The sequence below is a fragment of the Saccostrea cucullata genome, unplaced genomic scaffold (genome assembly GCF_032062105.1).
Source record: "Saccostrea cucullata isolate Sc308-1 unplaced genomic scaffold, CSIRO_AGI_Scuc_v1 ctg197, whole genome shotgun sequence".
Classification (NCBI taxonomy): domain Eukaryota; kingdom Metazoa; phylum Mollusca; class Bivalvia; order Ostreida; family Ostreidae; genus Saccostrea; species Saccostrea cuccullata.
The window spans coordinates 657852-675625 of record NW_026938805.1 but is presented as its reverse complement, the minus strand read 5'-3'; positions in this window follow the sequence as shown (position 1 = coordinate 675625).

Below are 17774 nucleotides of genomic sequence, written 5' to 3'. Positions count from 1 at the left end.
ATTTTTAAAGACTGCATTAATTTTAGTGGTTTTGGCCCCACCCCTCAGGCCCCAGAGGGGCAAGGACCCTAAAATTCAAAATTTTTGTTCCCCTTTACCCATAGATGTCGTATACCAAAGAACTAGATGCGGTATATTGCATATATTTGCCCCCACAAAAGTCAAATTTTGAAAACTTCCTGAAATGTGCTGAATTCAATAAATTGTATGAGAAATATAAATTAACAGAACATATTATTATTTCAAAGTAGTTTATTCACAATATTTGTTTTTATGACGTCACAAACTAGTCCGATTTTATAATTCTTTTTCAGAAAGAGGACAAAATGCACAAAATTTCAACAATTTTAGCTTTAAAATTTATAGAGCGCATGTTTGTTCGGGAACAATATTTACATATTTCATTGATATTATCATTCTACACATTATATCAAAATATTGAGCCTGAACACACATGCGCTCGGTGACTTTTACTCAAAATATCGACGAAATATGTACATTTTTCTGTAGAAATCATAAAAAACTGAAATTTACGTGATGTTTGTGACGTCATTTCGTACATATGACGTCATTACTTATGAAAATATTCAGTGCTTTGAAGTCAGCATATACCCCCCTGTTTAGTATAAGTTACATCATAGAAGCCGAGTAGTATTGTTTATATCGTTTTCATGGGGCGTGGAAATCCGCGGAGCGCCTCAGGCGCCCCATGAAAACGATATAACCAATAGTACGAGGCGTCTATGATGTAAGCAACTTGTCGCATGTCTGATGACGTAAATTTCATTGAGAGTGTCAAAATTCAATAAAAAAAAAATATTTAGCGTGTCATGAACTTAAGATTCATTTCAAGCAAGCTCTCCAACATGTCGGACGTTCTTAGTGAATTTGATTTGACTTTTTAACTGAGTTTTAAGATTTTGACAGTTTATCTTCGAGCCAGGCACTCGACAGAAGCAAATATCAAGGAGTTTAACTATTTGAAGTTTGGAGATAATAATTACCGTAACTTTCAAAATTTCAAAATGGATTAATCTTTTGAACGACTGGGAACTTTCAACCGAGTTAAATACACCTATTTTAATTTAGTTAAAGGCTAAGAAATAGCTTAACATATTCATTTTACTGTAGTAACAAACTTGTGAAATAAATTCAGTTTTATTTCTCATGACCTGATTTCTGCCTCCTGCAGTGATATATGAAGGGGCGTGGAAAGTATTATCGCATATGTGATATGGGATATATCACCACAGAAAGATCAAAGAAAATTACCACAGATATGCGATGAACATAATTAAATATTTCTCCATCAAAGTGTGGTTTGGGGGGCAAATATCGGTTATTACCGAATAAAGTTCTTTGGTTGAAATTGGTTCAGTGGTTCCAGACAAGAAGCTAAAAATGTTCAAAAGTTTTCGATCGACGTACGACGACGGACGAAAAGAGACTGCAATAGGTCACCTGAGTGACCTAAAAATCCACTCGTCAGTCACAGATAAGTTTTCTATTCGTCTGGATGTTTTTGCGCATACCAAAACTTGTCGGTTAAAAAAATCATCAATACATAACAATGGCACGCCAAATTCACAAAAATGAGCTAAACATAGTTTAACAGTCGATGTGCATGTTATTATAAGTAAACACAGAAAGAAATCTAAATATGAAAATAAAAACTTTTCAATATATTTTTCATAAAATCAAATTCGAATAAATATTGACTAAGTATATTTTAAATAAAACACACTTTACTGCCTTTATATCTTTTTTAATTGACAGAAGGATTGATTAGCAGGTAAATTGAAAGAACTTCACCCAACACAACATCCTCTGGAACTTTTGCATATAAACCTTTTTAGAAATTAAAGAATTAGCAAAAGTAACTGTAGGTTGATTAAATTCCGTTACTCTTCCTAGTGCATATTTGCATCATTCTCACTACTCAACCAAATGTATCTTTATTATAATGCATTTTGTCGATATTATCAATTGTTAACTCAAATACATAGTAAGAAAACAACCCTGTTAAAGTTTATGTAATAATTATAAATAAATCTAGGAAGAACATTAAAAATGAAACTGAGTACGTTTTCAAGGTATATTTCATAAAATCAAACTTGAAGAAATATTGACCAAGTATCTTCTAAATACAATGCAGTGCAGGTCAGTGCAGTTATATCTTCATTCAAAAGGACAATGAATTGGCTTGCAAATTGAAAGAACTTTATCAACACATTTTTTTTCTCTCTGGATGTTCCGCATACACCTAATCAGTTTTTGATATTCAAAAAAAATTAGCCAAAGTAACCGTTGTTTGATGAGAACTCAGCTCTAAGTACTGCTGTCGTAGTAAATTCCGTTATCCTTCCTGGTGCATATCTGCATCATTCTCATTAAGCAAACACGAGAAATCTATATTCTTACCTAAATTAATCTAGACATAAATAGTCACATAATAAATGGGTTGTTGATTTGGATATATTTCACAGACAACAAGCATACCGTAAAATGTTCATAAAATATTCCATTCTGTTGATCGAATCCTTTGTAAAGAAGACTGGATGAGAAAAATTGCCAGTTTCAACCCTTATTTTCAATAAAATTACGTAAAACTAAATTGGACTTAAATTATTTTGACTGACATTGCGTTTTTGTTCATCGCAATAAAGTGCACTTCTTATAAAGATAAGCTCTAGCAATTCTCATGTAAATAAAGAAATTTACTCATCGGTCAAAGACAAGTGTTTATTTTTTTTCTGGATGTTTTCGCATATCCAAACTGGTTGTTCGATTAAAAAAAATAGTAATGCGTAACTTTTTCGAATAGTCTTCTCGATATAATTTTTGATTGCTTATTTCATTTCATATCAAAAAGAATGATTTTTTTTTTCATAAAATGTGAATTTAAAAAGTCCCCATCCAGTCTGTTTTTTAAAAAAAACTTTTTATCAGAACACGAAATAAAAAAAGTGTTGGTTTTTCATTTTGATTGACATTTCATTCTAGTCTAGTGCAATAAAGTGCAGCCAAATTCTTATTAAGATAGCAGGATTAATTTTCTTGCCAATAAAAAAAAAATCCACTCATCAGTCAGACAAGTTTTCCTTTCGTCTGGATGTTTTGTGCATAACCAAATCTTGTCGGTTGATGAAAATCATCAATATGTCACTCGTCGAAAAGTTCTTCGACACAAATAACTAATAGTGAATTTTGACTCCTATCAAAGAGAACTAATGTGAAAGAAAATGTGAATTAAAAACAATCCCATCAAATCCTTTTTACAGAAGACGAAATAGAAATAGTGAAGATTTTCAATTATATTCATGATTTTCATGGTCTCTTGGGAGGAGGTACTGTTGTTCACATAATCTTGATTACATATTGCCATTGTGCACCCCCTATTTTTGTCCCCCGCTTTCGCGAAAGCGAGGAGACATTAAATCTCATTCGTCTGTCCGTCTGTCTGTCTGTCAGTCTGTCCGTCCGTCACAAAAACTTTAACCTTGCCCATAACTTTTGATTCAGTGGAGCTATGACTTTCATATTTCATATGTTTATTTCTTGTGACAAGACCTTTCTTTGGGTACCACCAAATTTGACCTTTTGACCTTGACCCTGGAGTTTGACCTACTTTTTCAAAAATTTTATTGGATACCAACAACTTTGACCTTTTGACCTTGACCTTGGAGATTTCTGTACTTATGAAAAACTTTAACCTTGACCATTACTTTTGAATGGTAAGGGCTAGGGCTTTTATACTTCATATATATAATTCTTGTGAGAAGACCTTTCATTGAATACCAAGAACTTTGCCCCTTGGACCTTGACCTTGGAGTTTCACCTACTTTTCAAAAACTTTGACCTTGGCCACAACTTTTGAACAGTAGATACCAGGACTTTCATATTTCACAAATGTATTTTTTGTGGCAAGACCTTTCATTTGATGCTAACAACCTTGACCTTGACTTTTTGACCTTGACCCTGGAGATTTTTTGTACTTATAAGAAAACTTTAACCTTGACCATAACTTTTGAATGGTAAGGGCTAGGGCTTTCTTTCTTACTTCACATATGTATTCCTTTTGAGAAGGCTTTTCGTTGGATAACAAGAACGTTAACAATTTGGCCTTGACCTTGGAGTTCAATGATAATTTCTAAATAGATGACTTATGATAGGGCGTTCATATTAGACACAAAATGTCATTAAAAAAATGACATCTCACCCAAAAAGACACAGAAAGCGGGGGACCACAATTCTTTGAATTTGCTTGTATTCTTTTATTCTACTCATATTTTGGGTTTTCCATTGCAAAACATGGACACTGACATTACATTCACTTATGGGAGGTGGGGTTATCACTTAATGAGCTTACTTCACATATGTATTCCTTTTGAGAAGGCTTTTCCGGGGGGATAACAAGAACGGGGGGGCCTTAACAATTTGGCCTTGACCTTGGAGTTCACTATAGGAAATGTGAATTTCAAAATAGATGACTTATGATAGGGCGGTACTAAAAGTAATTGACACTGACACAAAATGTTTAAAAAAATGACACACCCAAAAAGACACAGAAAGCGACCACCCCCCTTTGAATTTGGATTCTTTTATTCTACTTTTATTTTGGGTTTTCCTTGCAAAACTTTTTCACTGACATTACATTCACTTATGGGAAATTTTTCACTTAATGGCTCATTGCTCACAAAAACGTATCTCTTAGTTTATACTAGTAGATGCATCTTTTGCAAGGGGAGGCTATAAAGTAGAAAATTGTCCAAACTTGATAATACTATGTTGGGGTTTGGTGGATATAGGTTCTTCTTGTTTTCATGACCGATTTTCATTCATCCGTTACCACATTACTCTTCTTTGACAATACTGCAGCAAAAGGGGGCACTCCTATTATATGTATTGTAGGAGTATAGCATGGATTTACCTAAAGAAATTCAATGTTTCAATGAATGGCGTTGTGGCTTACTGATTCAGCATAGATAAAGTAAGCATAGCCACAATTAACCGATGTAAAAGAAATGGTTGCACTAAGCAAGGATTATCAGCAAGTTTATCTAGGCTTATGAAAAAGGTAAATGTTAAAATAAGGCGCTTACAGTAAAAAGTACATATGTATATAGAATTGCGGAAAAGCAGCATAAGTTGTCGTGGAAAAGAAGAATTAATCAATGTCGAATCGTGAAAAAGTGTAACTACAGAACTGTAGCTCTCCTGAAAAAAATATATTGACAGACCGGACTGTCAATATATTTTATACGGAGAGCTACAGTTCTGCAGCTAGAAAAGTTGGAACTGTGACGGTAATTTGTTAAAATGAAGCATAAAAGTTAAATTATGTCATAGTTGAGCTTCTATTTCTCACTTTCATATTTGGCATAATAGATATTTTGCTCTCCCTGTTTGCCCATCTGCTTATATAATTATTTTTCTCAGTCCCTCTCTTTTTCATTTTAACCGTTTAAAAATCGACACATCTGGTCACATACATGTATCAGCAGTCTCGATTAAAGTCATCATTTTGTTAATTCTATAGTCCATACAATGACCTTGTCAGCAAATGATGATTTACGTTTTATTTTTCATACTGATTGTTAGACCATTATCTATACACTGAATTGACGATGGATTTTTCCGCTATTTTCCGATCATGAAATGGAGGTCACCGGCTGATCGGTCAGCAGGGAATGTTCACTCCTCTATGAGACCTGATCCTACCTCTGATGTTTCGGAGGTTCCTGTTTGCTCGCATGGACTTTTGAGCTTGAATACTGTTCGGTATCTCCAGATATTGCATCTTAAGCGTATGTGTTATACATGTATTACAATTTTTTTTTTTTGTGGTCATATTATGATTTATAGATTTAACCAACCTTGAAGTATGTTTCATCGTATTGACCTAAAAAACAATATTCTCATATTAAATGATACAAATCTTTCTTGATATAATACATTGGCGAAGACACTAGCCAAATGCAATGAAAAATATTGTGAAAATAAACACAAAATGTATTAATTTGGAAATTCTTAATCTATTTAATAGATGAAACATTACTGTTATACTTCGGGATTTTTGTTCGTTTCACCATTACCATCAATACTGCGCAGAAGACAGAGCAGGCATATTGAAACAGAATTTCAATTATTTTAATTAAGATAGTTTGTAATAACGCCGATGTAAATTGAATAAATAAAATTAATACTTTAAAAACAATTTATAAAATTTTAACCCCTCTGTGTGGGAAAAATTTCGATTCATATGCGCGTGCTTAAAAGATTCAAACAAAAATTTCAAAATATGAATAATAAAGCGTAGTTGCAAGAAAAAAAGAATTTATTTGTTGTAGGTTTGTAGCATATCCGGAAAGAATGGGTAATAGATCAGTGAAAATTAATTGTAGCTATCAAATACGCTGTGAAATAAAAATGAATCCGAATAATGACATCAATAAAACTGTTTTGTTTTTTTTTTGTTTTTTTTACAATAAATACAAGAAGAGAGGTAAAATTTGTGGAGACCCCGATACATTTTAACAGGTTTGTGAAAGTATTTCAGTTTGTTGGGGGGGGGGGTTGTTGTGATTTGGATGTAGTATAAGTAAGGTTAGTCTTCTTTCGAATGATTTCTGAGGCTTGTTCAACAGAGTGAGCACTGACGAACATTTCTAGTATTGCAGGAATAAGGAATTTTGACTAGCGCTCGCTCTTTCTTAACAGGCCTCTGGTGAACGAGATAGAGCATTATTCACTGTTGGGGTCAGTTGATGCTATAAATAGAATATATCGGTTGACGAGACTTGTTTTTCATTGGATGCACTTTGATCTCTCGATCTTTAGTCACGTGTTCATTTTGGTGGGATTTTTCTGTTGTTCTTTTGTTCACAAGTCGCCATACTGGAAGTGAGTGTGAAATGTTTCCGTTGAATCATTTGTCGTGTTTTAAAGTTGTCATGGATTTTTAAATTCTTACACCGGGTGAGTTGTCTTGAAATGAATGCATTTTGTTCCATTTTGTAGCGCAAGTTTGATTTTGTTTGTTCCAAACTTGTAAAACTGAGTTTATCAGGACTGTGAACACAGGACAGCTGGGCAAATGTTCAAAGATTTTTCCTTGTTTATCAGATGTACGTCCTGGACGATATGGTGAAATGGGAAATGCCCAGTTGACGGTATCTCTTCATTCGAGCAGCGGTCTTTCTGCAGTCATCGGCAGGTAAGATCACGTGACAGTTACAAAGTGACACTGTTTTAGTAGTTCTTGGCAGTTACTTGGAATATGAAGATCAGGATCATAGGCATTCCGGGGGGCATATTTGATATTTTCAGTTGGGTGCACTATCAACCACCAAAAAATCTTTCACAAGCATGCAAAAAAGGTTATTGAGCATTTTAATTGAGAAGGCAGAACATATCAGGTCCAGCACAATCTCTTGATTAAGCTATATAGCTTTAAAAAGCTATATAGCTTTATAAAGCTATTCAAAATAGCTTGATAAAGCTATTTATATGTAGTTTTTCCCAAAAACGTTTTTTTAAAAGAAATAAAAAGTCGCAAGTATTTGACTATTCATATATGGACTATCAAAAATACAACCTAAATCATAGAAAGTTCTTACATTGCTGCTGTGGAATACTTTAAGCAAAATGTGAATTTCCATTGTTTGCTTACTGCATGTGTGTGCGGTGAGGCGTGGGGTAAGTATGATTGCTTCTCATTGTGCTGAACTGTTACCAATCAATTATCCTGTTGGCCATAACTGGCCTCCTTTATAATTTCATTCAAGAAATAACTGTGTGGTCACTCATCAATAGCCCCAAAACTTTTAAAACTTTGAGTACAAAGTCTCTAAAGGAGACGCAATTTAGTATTCAGAAGAGAACAAAGTTTGATATTTCCACTGCACCTAGGTGCGACTTTTTGCACATGTTGAAAAAACAACACATCTGAGAAAGTCTGAGAAAAAAGCTTAATCAAGCTATTCTGAATAGCTTAATAAAGCTATATAGCTAAATCAAGCTATGTAGCTTAATCAAAAGATTGTGCTGGACCTGCATATAGTACATGTAGCAATCTTTTCAACAGTATTACTACATGTTTTTATATATTCTCTGTAACCATTAAATATATGCATGGTCACTGATATTTGAAACTTCAATTGTGTGTGTCTCAAACAGCCGGAAAAGTTTGAAAAATCGAGATTTTCAGCCACTTTAAATCTTGACCGTGGCTTAATGAAAACAAGATTCTCACAAAAACATGGCACCTTGATGTCACTTATACTGTAAAGAAACTGTTTAGAATATATTTCTAAGTAAGTGGTAACCAAGGGTACATTTGGAATACAATTAAAATACTGAAATATGCTGAATTCCGTATTCAGTAATTTATCCTGTTAAGAAAAACAATGAAAATGTTTGACCTTAAGTATATAAGTATAAGTAATATTTATAAATAACTTTTATGGTTGCCATGGTAACACAGTGTAATCATGCAAAACCAGTGTTGGGTTAATGCTACCAACTTGAGGAAAAACATGAAACACTTCAAGACTGGCAAATATGCATCCTCAGGACCTTGCAACAAAAACCATTTGGGTATAACTACTTTGCAGTGTTACCATGGAAACAAAGTTGCTTAAAAGTGAATTATTTTTCGCTGCAAATTTAATCAAGATTTCAAGAACAGTTTATCTGTTAGAACTGAAGTTGAATTTATTTGATAAAATTTGCAACACTTTGCTATGGTTACCAAGAAAAATGTCCGATTTTGTGAACTTTATATCAATTTAATATTTGCCAACTTCTTGCACACTTAGAGATTGGATGATAGTCAAAATCAAAAGTCAAGTTAGCTGTTACTAAATATCAATCATAAAAGTTTTGGGAATATACATTTAAGGGTACGTATCCAAGGAGAGAAAATATTTTTCAGGTTTTCAAGCATATATTTTCTGCTTATTTCCATAGCAACACTCTATTTAAAGAATCTAATCGGAATTTTTTCAAATGGGAAAACGTGGAGCACACCAACATCTTATAAAGATAGGATCAGATTTTAACATACATAGTGTTACTTTGAAGGCTCTCTGTGGTATAAAAACTTAGCAACCATGTCAATATTATCATATTTTGCTTATATGTTTTAAACATCCTATAATTGCATTTTTACATGTATGACTTTAAAAATCAATGAATATTTTTTTTTACTTTTGAATGTTAGCTTGTAATAGTTGATTTACAAAATGTTTATCATGTTTGAGACATCTGACCTTTAACTTTTGGAAACAGTCATTGTCAATTGTTTGCTTTGCCGCAAATGTTAACTATGGAGCTCTAAACATATTAAAAAATGCCATTTTTCGAATTTTAAGACATGTTGCCATGGTAACTATAAAACATAGCAACCAATTTTTGCCTGATTTCAGTTTAGGGTATCAATGACTTTTATCATAGAGAGTTTGGAGAAATTCGGAGACTACGCGTGCCACAGCTCCTATATAAAATTTCAAATCATTACAGAGAATGACTCTATATATAGTATACTGTATGTTTTCTATAGTATAATATATGACTGTTACATTTTGAATCTTCAATTGGACAAACACAAGAAAAAGATACAGATAAGTCTTTTTATCAAATTGATGCATTTATCCATAAGATTCATTATGTTTAATTACCAACTTAAATATATTAAACACTAAACAAAATTCTAAACATTAATGAAAATTAGCAAAATTTCCAAGTTGCGTCAATTTTTGCATGCTACGTTGAATTTCACAATGTCAAAAGCTCACATTACATGTTCTAAACGATCTCCATTATTTAACAACAAATGAAAGTTGTTTTTTGAAATGTGTATAAAACCTTGTCACATATTTCTGCTTAGACACTCCTCATTTGAAGGTCTATGTTCTTTTTGAGCTAATTCAGTATCTGTGGTCTAGGATTTTAGACCCTGTTCATTAAGAACCAGGCCCCTACAGAAAAGAGCCCAAAGATTGAGATTGTCAAATGCAAAGGTCAAACTCTTTCCTTTTATTATTGGAAATTTGAATACTGATTATAACTTCAAATCATATTTCAAAGTTCAATGTATGCTGAAAAGGCTGATATTGCCAGCATCAATTTCTTAAAATATCTATCAAACACTTTTCTCGGAAGTTTGCTACACTAAGAGTCTCCATTTCACCGAATAAATCTCCGTTTCTTTAAAAGACTTTTGGCTTTCTGGAATACCGTGTCATTTATCACACATATTGCCTGTCCCTGCCCTTTAACCGTGTTACTAGCCTCCTAGAAAGCTTCTATTCTTTTGAAAAATTCATTTCAGCAACTTCTAAATGAATATTGGTAACAAAATTGAAAAAAAACCCCAAAAAACAGCTTTACAATTCAGCACTGAGTGGATAAGTTAAGTCCATTTAAAAAAATATTCAAATTATGACAACCGCGTTTATAGCACAATTAATCATTGTAAGACCATGCTTTCCTTGACTTTTTCACATGGAACAAAAATGCAGGATTTGATGCTAAAATGATATATATAGTTTATAACAGAAGTATGATAGGTAAGAAAAATAATTAGATATAAAATGTAACATATATTATGAAACACCCTGTATATCAGCAAAATTATTGGGGGTGGCTTTAAATTCCTATATGGCCATGAAGATAGCAAAGAGTACACTAGCTATGGTCAGGCAAAAGAATCGATTACAGAGGTCTGTTACAATCACTAGATTTGACCACATACATTGAATTAGCTATATTTCTTTCTCTGGTTTATCCAAAATAGGTTGATTTAGCTATATATTTGCTCTAGTGTACATGTAAAAAAAATTGTATCAGGCAACATCAATTTAAAGCAATATGAGTTGCAACTCTGATGTCGAAAATTTTTGTTGCATAATTGTAGCTAACTATTTCAAAGAAAAAGAATATTCATAAACTTGTGTTATACTCATACAATGTATTTGCAGTCTGAAGCACTTTTTATAAGCTGTGATAAAAGCAATATATTACATTATTGTCGTCCTATACAATATTGATTTCTTAAATAATCTTATATACTAGATTGTACAAAAGTCTTCCTTCTGAGACAGTTTATTACTTTGTTCTAGTCTAATTCATCATTAAGGTTTAAATTATAAAAACATTTATCATTGTATTTAAACACATTTCAACAGCTAAATAAAATGGTCAAAAATGCAGCTCATATTGCTTTAAGGAAAGTCCATACTTTTACGGATCTGGTTTTAATTTTACACACCAATAAAAAAAAATTCAATTATCACTTCTTTATAAAAATAATATATTATTTGATGATTGATAATCATGTAGCAGGTATATATTTGTTTATTATAGTGTCATACAAGCATTTGATTTACATTTGTTATACATTTGACATTATGGAAATTAACACTTTGTACTCTGTTCATAGGATCTATATGTCATTAAGTACAAACAAAGACACATAATTCTTAATTGCCTTTATGGACATAAAGCTTTTTAATGTTTAAAATGAGATCTATTATTGTTGATTTTAAGCATGTTTCTCCTTTTGAAATTTTACTTTTTTAAAATTTTGCAAAAAATGATTGAAAAATTTCATATTCTGAAATAGGGGGTATGTGTGTTCAAAAGGCTGTTTTGTTATTTTTTTGTGGTCAACAAAAATAAAATATGTGTTTTTGTTAACCTTAGATATAATTCTTTATAGGTTTAAAGAAAAAATGTTACATAAACAATTTAGATTTTGAGATGTATAAAAATAGAAATTTTCAAATATTCTCCTGGAAAATCAATTATTTTTGATTTCACAAGTTTTAACATGAATTTGATGTGATTTGGTGCTTAGGGAAATAAAAAATGATATTAGACTTCTTTATGTTCAATTTTGGCAACAAGACTAATTGCCACTTCTCTTAAGTATTAAGAATAAAATTTAAAAATTGTGAAAGCTAGTGCAAATTTTAAGATGTGTCAATCAAACCCACCAAAATATTGGAAGTTAATTTTAATAACTTTTAAATGAAATAAGATTTTTAATTTATTTTTGTGTGAAATGCTATTAAAATATATAAGTCGTAATATTATACAGAAAATATTAACTTCAAACCTCTGTCCATGCACCTTTAACATTAGACATAATGACATGAACTTTGACTCTGCCATAACAAATATAATTGTCTATCGTCAACATATTGCATAAGCGGCCATTTTTTTTTTTTTGTGTTTGCTTAAAAATAGATGTGCATCCCGATCCCGACCTTTTTTTAAAATTTGAATTATGCTGAGTTTTTTTCAAATGATCATCTGGACCGACATTTTCTTCCCAGTAAATGCTATTGGTCCAGAGAAATTTTTACCTGCTTTGCCTACTGGACTAGCTTCAGAAGCTGGATCTGACCTACTTTTTCAGATGAGTGAACAGGTTAATGTTTTGGTACAGCTCTCATTTCTAAGTAACTATGAGCCCTATGATGACCAAACTTGCATGGATGATACATCTTATGATGCACACTATAGATGCTGGATCTGACCTATATTTTCCAGATGAGTGAACAGGTTAATGTTTTGGTTTATGTCCCATTTCCAAATAACTCTAGGACTCAAACTTTATTGCACTAAGGTTGCACACTGATAGACTTAAATTGCTTCGGATGCTGGATCCCACATACATTTTCCAGATAATGGACCAGGCAAAATTAATTAAGTTATGGGTGCAAGTTTATCTTGATGGGTGCCTAGTTTTAAGTTTTTGGATAGGTCTATTTCTAAGCAACTACAAGCCGTATCAGATCAAAATTGCATAAATTTTGCATTTTGGGATGTAACTTCTAGAATGTTAATTGCGGGACTTTGCCTTACTTAAAGACAACTTTCGTTGAGGTGAACTTTGATCTCTGATTACCTAATAGTATGTTTTCATCTCCTTCCCAATTCTCTAACAAAGTGTTTTCTTTGTTAATTTGTTTGTTTGCCTTTTTTCACCTTATTCCTTCTTCTCAATTTCCCAGCACTTCATTATGAAGTTGAAGTAATAAGGACTTGGAGAAGGAAGGGCAAAATGAATTGGAACAGCATGCAAACAACACTGGAATGGATTTCTTTGTTCTCTCTTTGCGGACACTTCATTGTTGGAGATGGTATTACAAAGACTTGGAGGAGGCTGGGTATATAGGATTGGAACAGCATGCCAACAATGCTGGAGTGAAGGTATTGCTAAGTCATTAAGGAAAAGCAGAGGTAAGTTGGTTTCATTATCATTTTTGCAGTCTTACTAATTAGTACTAACATTTCCCTCCCCTCCCCCACTCTCAACACATTTTTAGTAGTAGTTCATTCCTTTTCTTTTTGTTCTGTTGTTTTTACTTTGTCTTATCTTCTCTGTTCTCTCTTTGCCGGGATGTCATCATTGGAGTTGGTGCACTTGTAGGCGGCTGCCTCTTCATCATTGGAAGAGGAGGCTGGGCATATTGGATTGGAACAGCATGCCAACAACGCTGGAGTGGAGGTATTGCTTAGTTGTTAAGGAAAAGCAGAGGTGAGTTGGTTTCATTATCATTTTTGCACTCTTACTAATTACTACTAACATTTCCCTCCCCTCCCCCACTCTCAACACATTTTTTGTAGAAGTTCTTTCTTTTTGTTTTTTGTTCTGTTGTTTTTTCTTTGTCTAATCTTCTCTGTTCTCTCTTTGCCGGGATGTCATCGTTGGAAATGGTGCACATGGAGGCTGCTGGCTCTTCATCATTGGAGGAGGCTGGGCATATTGGATTGGAACAGCATGCCAACAACGCTGGAACAGAGGTATTGCTTAGTTGTTATGGAAAAGCAGAGGTGAGTTGGTTTCATTATCATTTTTGTACTCTTACTAATTAGTACTAACATTTCCCTCCCCTTCCCCTCTCAACACATTTTTTGTAGTAGTTCTTTCCATTTGTTTTTTGTTCTATTGTTTTTTCTTTGTCTAATCTTTTCTGTTCTCTCTTTGCCGGGATGTCATCGTTGGAGTTGTTGCACTTGGAGGCAGCTGGTTCTTCATCATTGGAGGAGTAGGCTGGGCATATTGGATTGGAACAGCATGCCAACAACGCTGGAGTGGAGGTATTGCTTAGTTGTTAAGGAAAAGCAGAGGTGAGTTGGTTTCATTATCATTTTTGGACTCTTACTAATGAGTACTAACATTTCCTTCCCCTCCCCCACTCTCAACACATTTTTTGTAGTAGTTCCTTCTTTTTGTTTTTTTGTTCTATTGTTTTTTCTTTATCCCACTCTAAACACATTTTTTGTAGTAGTTCTTTCCTTTTGTTTTTTGTTCTGTTGTTTTTTCTTTGTCTAATCTTCTTTGTTCTCTCTTTGCTGGGATGTCATCATTGGAGATGGTGCACATGGAGGCTGCTGGCTCTTCATCGTAGGAGGAGGCTGGGCATATTGGATTGGAACAGCATGCCAACAACGCTGGAACAGAGGTATTCCTTAGTTGTTATGGAAAAGCAAAGGTGAGTTGGTTTCATTATCATTTTTGCACTCTTACTAATTTGTACTAACATTTCCCTCACCTCCCCCACTCTCAACACATTTTTTGTAGTAGTTTTTTCCTTTTGTTTTTTGTTCTGTTGTTTTTTCTTTGTCTAATCTTCTCTGTTCTCTCTTTGCCGGGATGTCATCGTTGGAGATGGTGCACATGGAGGCTGCTGGCTCTTCATCGTTGGAGGAGGCTGGGCATATTGGATTGGAACAGCATGCCAACAACGCTGGAACAGAGGTATTGCTTAGTTGTTATGGAAAAGCAGAGGTGAGTTGGTTTCATTATCATTTTTGCACTCTTACTAATTTGTACTAACATTTCCCTCCCCTTCCCCTCTCAACACATTTTTTGTAGTAGTTTTTTCCTTTTGTTTTTTGTTCTGTTGTTTTTTCTTTGTCTAATCTTCTCTGTTCTCTCTTTGCCGGGATGTCATCGTTGGAAATGGTGCACATGGAGGCTGCTGGCTCTTCATCGTTGGAGGAGGCTGGGCATAATGGATTGGAACAGCATGCCAACAACGCTGGAACAGAGGTATTGCTTAGTTGTTAAGGAAAAGCAGAGGTGAGTTGGTTTCATTATCATTTTTGCACTCTTACTAATTAGTACTAACATTTCTCTCCCCTCCCCCACTCTCAACACATTTTTTGTAGTAGTTCTTTCCTTTTGTTTTTTTGTTCTGTTGTTTTTTCTTTGTCTAATCTTCTCTGTTCTCTCTTTGCCGGGATGTCATCGTTGGAGATGGTGCACTTGGAGGCTGCTGACTCTTCATCGTTGGAGGACTCGGAGGAGGCTGGGCATATTGGATTGGAACAGCATGCCAACAACGCTGGAACAGAGGTATTGCTTAGTTGTTAAGGAAAAGCAGAGGTGAGTTGGTTTCATTATCATTTTTGCACTCTTACTAATTTGTACTAACATTTCTCTCCCCTCCCCCATTCTAAACACATTTTTTGTAGTAGTTCTTTCCTTTTGTTTTTTTTGTTCTGTTGTTTTTTCTTTGTCTAATCTTCTCTGTTCTCTCTTTGCCGGGATGTCATCGTTGGAGATGGTGCACTTGGAGGCTGCTGGCTCTTCATCGTTGGAGGAGGCTGGGCATATTGGATTGGAACAGCATGCCAACAACGCTGGAACGAAGGTATTGCTAAGTTGTTAAGGAAAAGCAGAGGTGAGTTGGTTTCATTATCATTTTTGCAATCTTACTAATTAGTACTAACATTTCCCTCCCCTTCCCCTCTCAACACATTTTTTGTAGTAGTAGTTCTTTTGTTCTGTTGTTTTTTCTTTGTCTAATCTTTTCTGTTCTCTCTTTGCCTGGATGTCATCGTTGGAGATGGTGCACTTGGAGGGGGATGGTTCTTCATCATTAGAGGACTAGGAGGAGGCTGGGCATATTGGATTGGAACAGCATACCAACAACGCTGGAGTGGAGGTTTTTTTGTATTTCTTCGATGTTAGGTTTTTTTTTGTTATTTTAGCTCTTACTTTTTGGTTTATATTTTGTTTCCTTTGTTAGTATTTGTTGTTATTTGCTCATTAGGTTTTTATTATAATTGTTATTTGTTTATTGAGTTGTTATTATAGTTTTTTGTTTGTGAGGGTTTTAAAAGTTGTTAATTTTCGTGTTTTATTTGTTAATTGTTACATTATGTTTTAATGTTTTTATTAGTTGACATTGTTATGAGTTTAAGTTATTTGTTATTGAGGCAGTCATGAGTTTTACTTGTTAAGAGCTTAAATTATTTGCTGTTGTTTGTGATTTTTTTATTATTTGTTATTGTTATGAGTGTAAGTTAGTTGTTATTGTTATGAGCTTTAATTAGTTGTTATGAGTTAAGTTATTTGTTATAGTTATGTGTTGTAGTTATTTGCTTTAGTTGAGATTTTTAATTAATTGTTATGATAGTTATGAATTTTTGTTAATTATTATTGTTGTGATTTTTATTTGTTATTGCATTTATTATTCCTAAGAATATGTCTAATGTTCATTGTTGCATTGTGCATTAGCATCATCATTAGACATGTTGGATAAGGAGGAAACAGTGTGTTTCACCCAAAGCACCTGTCTTATTGAGGGCCTTATTACAGTAAAACTCGGTTATAACGAAGTCACTGGGACCTATGACATAACTTAGCTATATCCATAATTTGTTATATCCATGTAATGATTTTAGTAAAATTTATATAGCTAGGGATTAAATATAATTTCACTATTATCTGTGAATTCACAATATCTGTGTTTGTACCAAATGAGTTTTACTCAGTCTCTATTATTTCAGCTCTTATAATTCTAAAATTTTGTTAGTATTTTATAGGTGGACAATTCACTAAAGAAGAAGAGAAATAAACCAAATTCTAAACCATCATCGATAAGGTAAGATAGAAAATGTTGAATTGTTAATAATTGAAAAATACAGTAAAACTTGGTTAAAACGAAGTCACCGGGACCTATAAAATTACTTCTCTATATCCATAATTCCTTATATCCATATAAGGAATTCGTTAAATTTATTAAGCACTGAGATCCAAGATAATTTCGCTATAACCGTGAATTGGCAATATCCTTGTTCGTACTAAACAAGTTTTGCTGTATATAGAAAAATGAAATGAAGTATTATTGTTAGATTATAGATTTATAATGTTCCATTTCAAATCAATATTATATACAGCCAAACTTCATAGTAATCACCTTCATACAGCAGAGATCTTTCTTAGGTGGTCATTTTATTTTTTTCAATGAAATATCTTATAAAACTTTATTATAAGTGGTCACCTTTATTAAGCATTCATTTTAAACAAATCAAAGACCAAAAATTTAGGAACAGAATAAAAATGTAAATCTAAGAAATTAAGGAAATGAAATCTTAGTTGAAAGGGACTGGCTAGGGTATTTTAGTGTAAAATGCATGCAGTGAAATAAAGCTGTTGATATTTTTAGCACATTCACCCAACTGGCCTTGGTGGAAACAGCAGATGCTCTCCACTTGACTTGGTGGAAACAGCAGATGCGCCCAACTGGCCTTTTTGGAAACAGCAGTTACACTCCACTGGGCTTGGTGGAAACAGCAGATGCACTCCACTGGACATGGTGGAAACAGCAGATGTATCCAACTGGACATGGTGGAAACAACAGATGCACTCCACTTGACTTGGTGGAAACAGCAGATGTATCCAAAAGGACTTGTTGGATACAGAAAAAGCACTCCACTGGACTTGGTGGAAACAGCAGATGTACCCTACT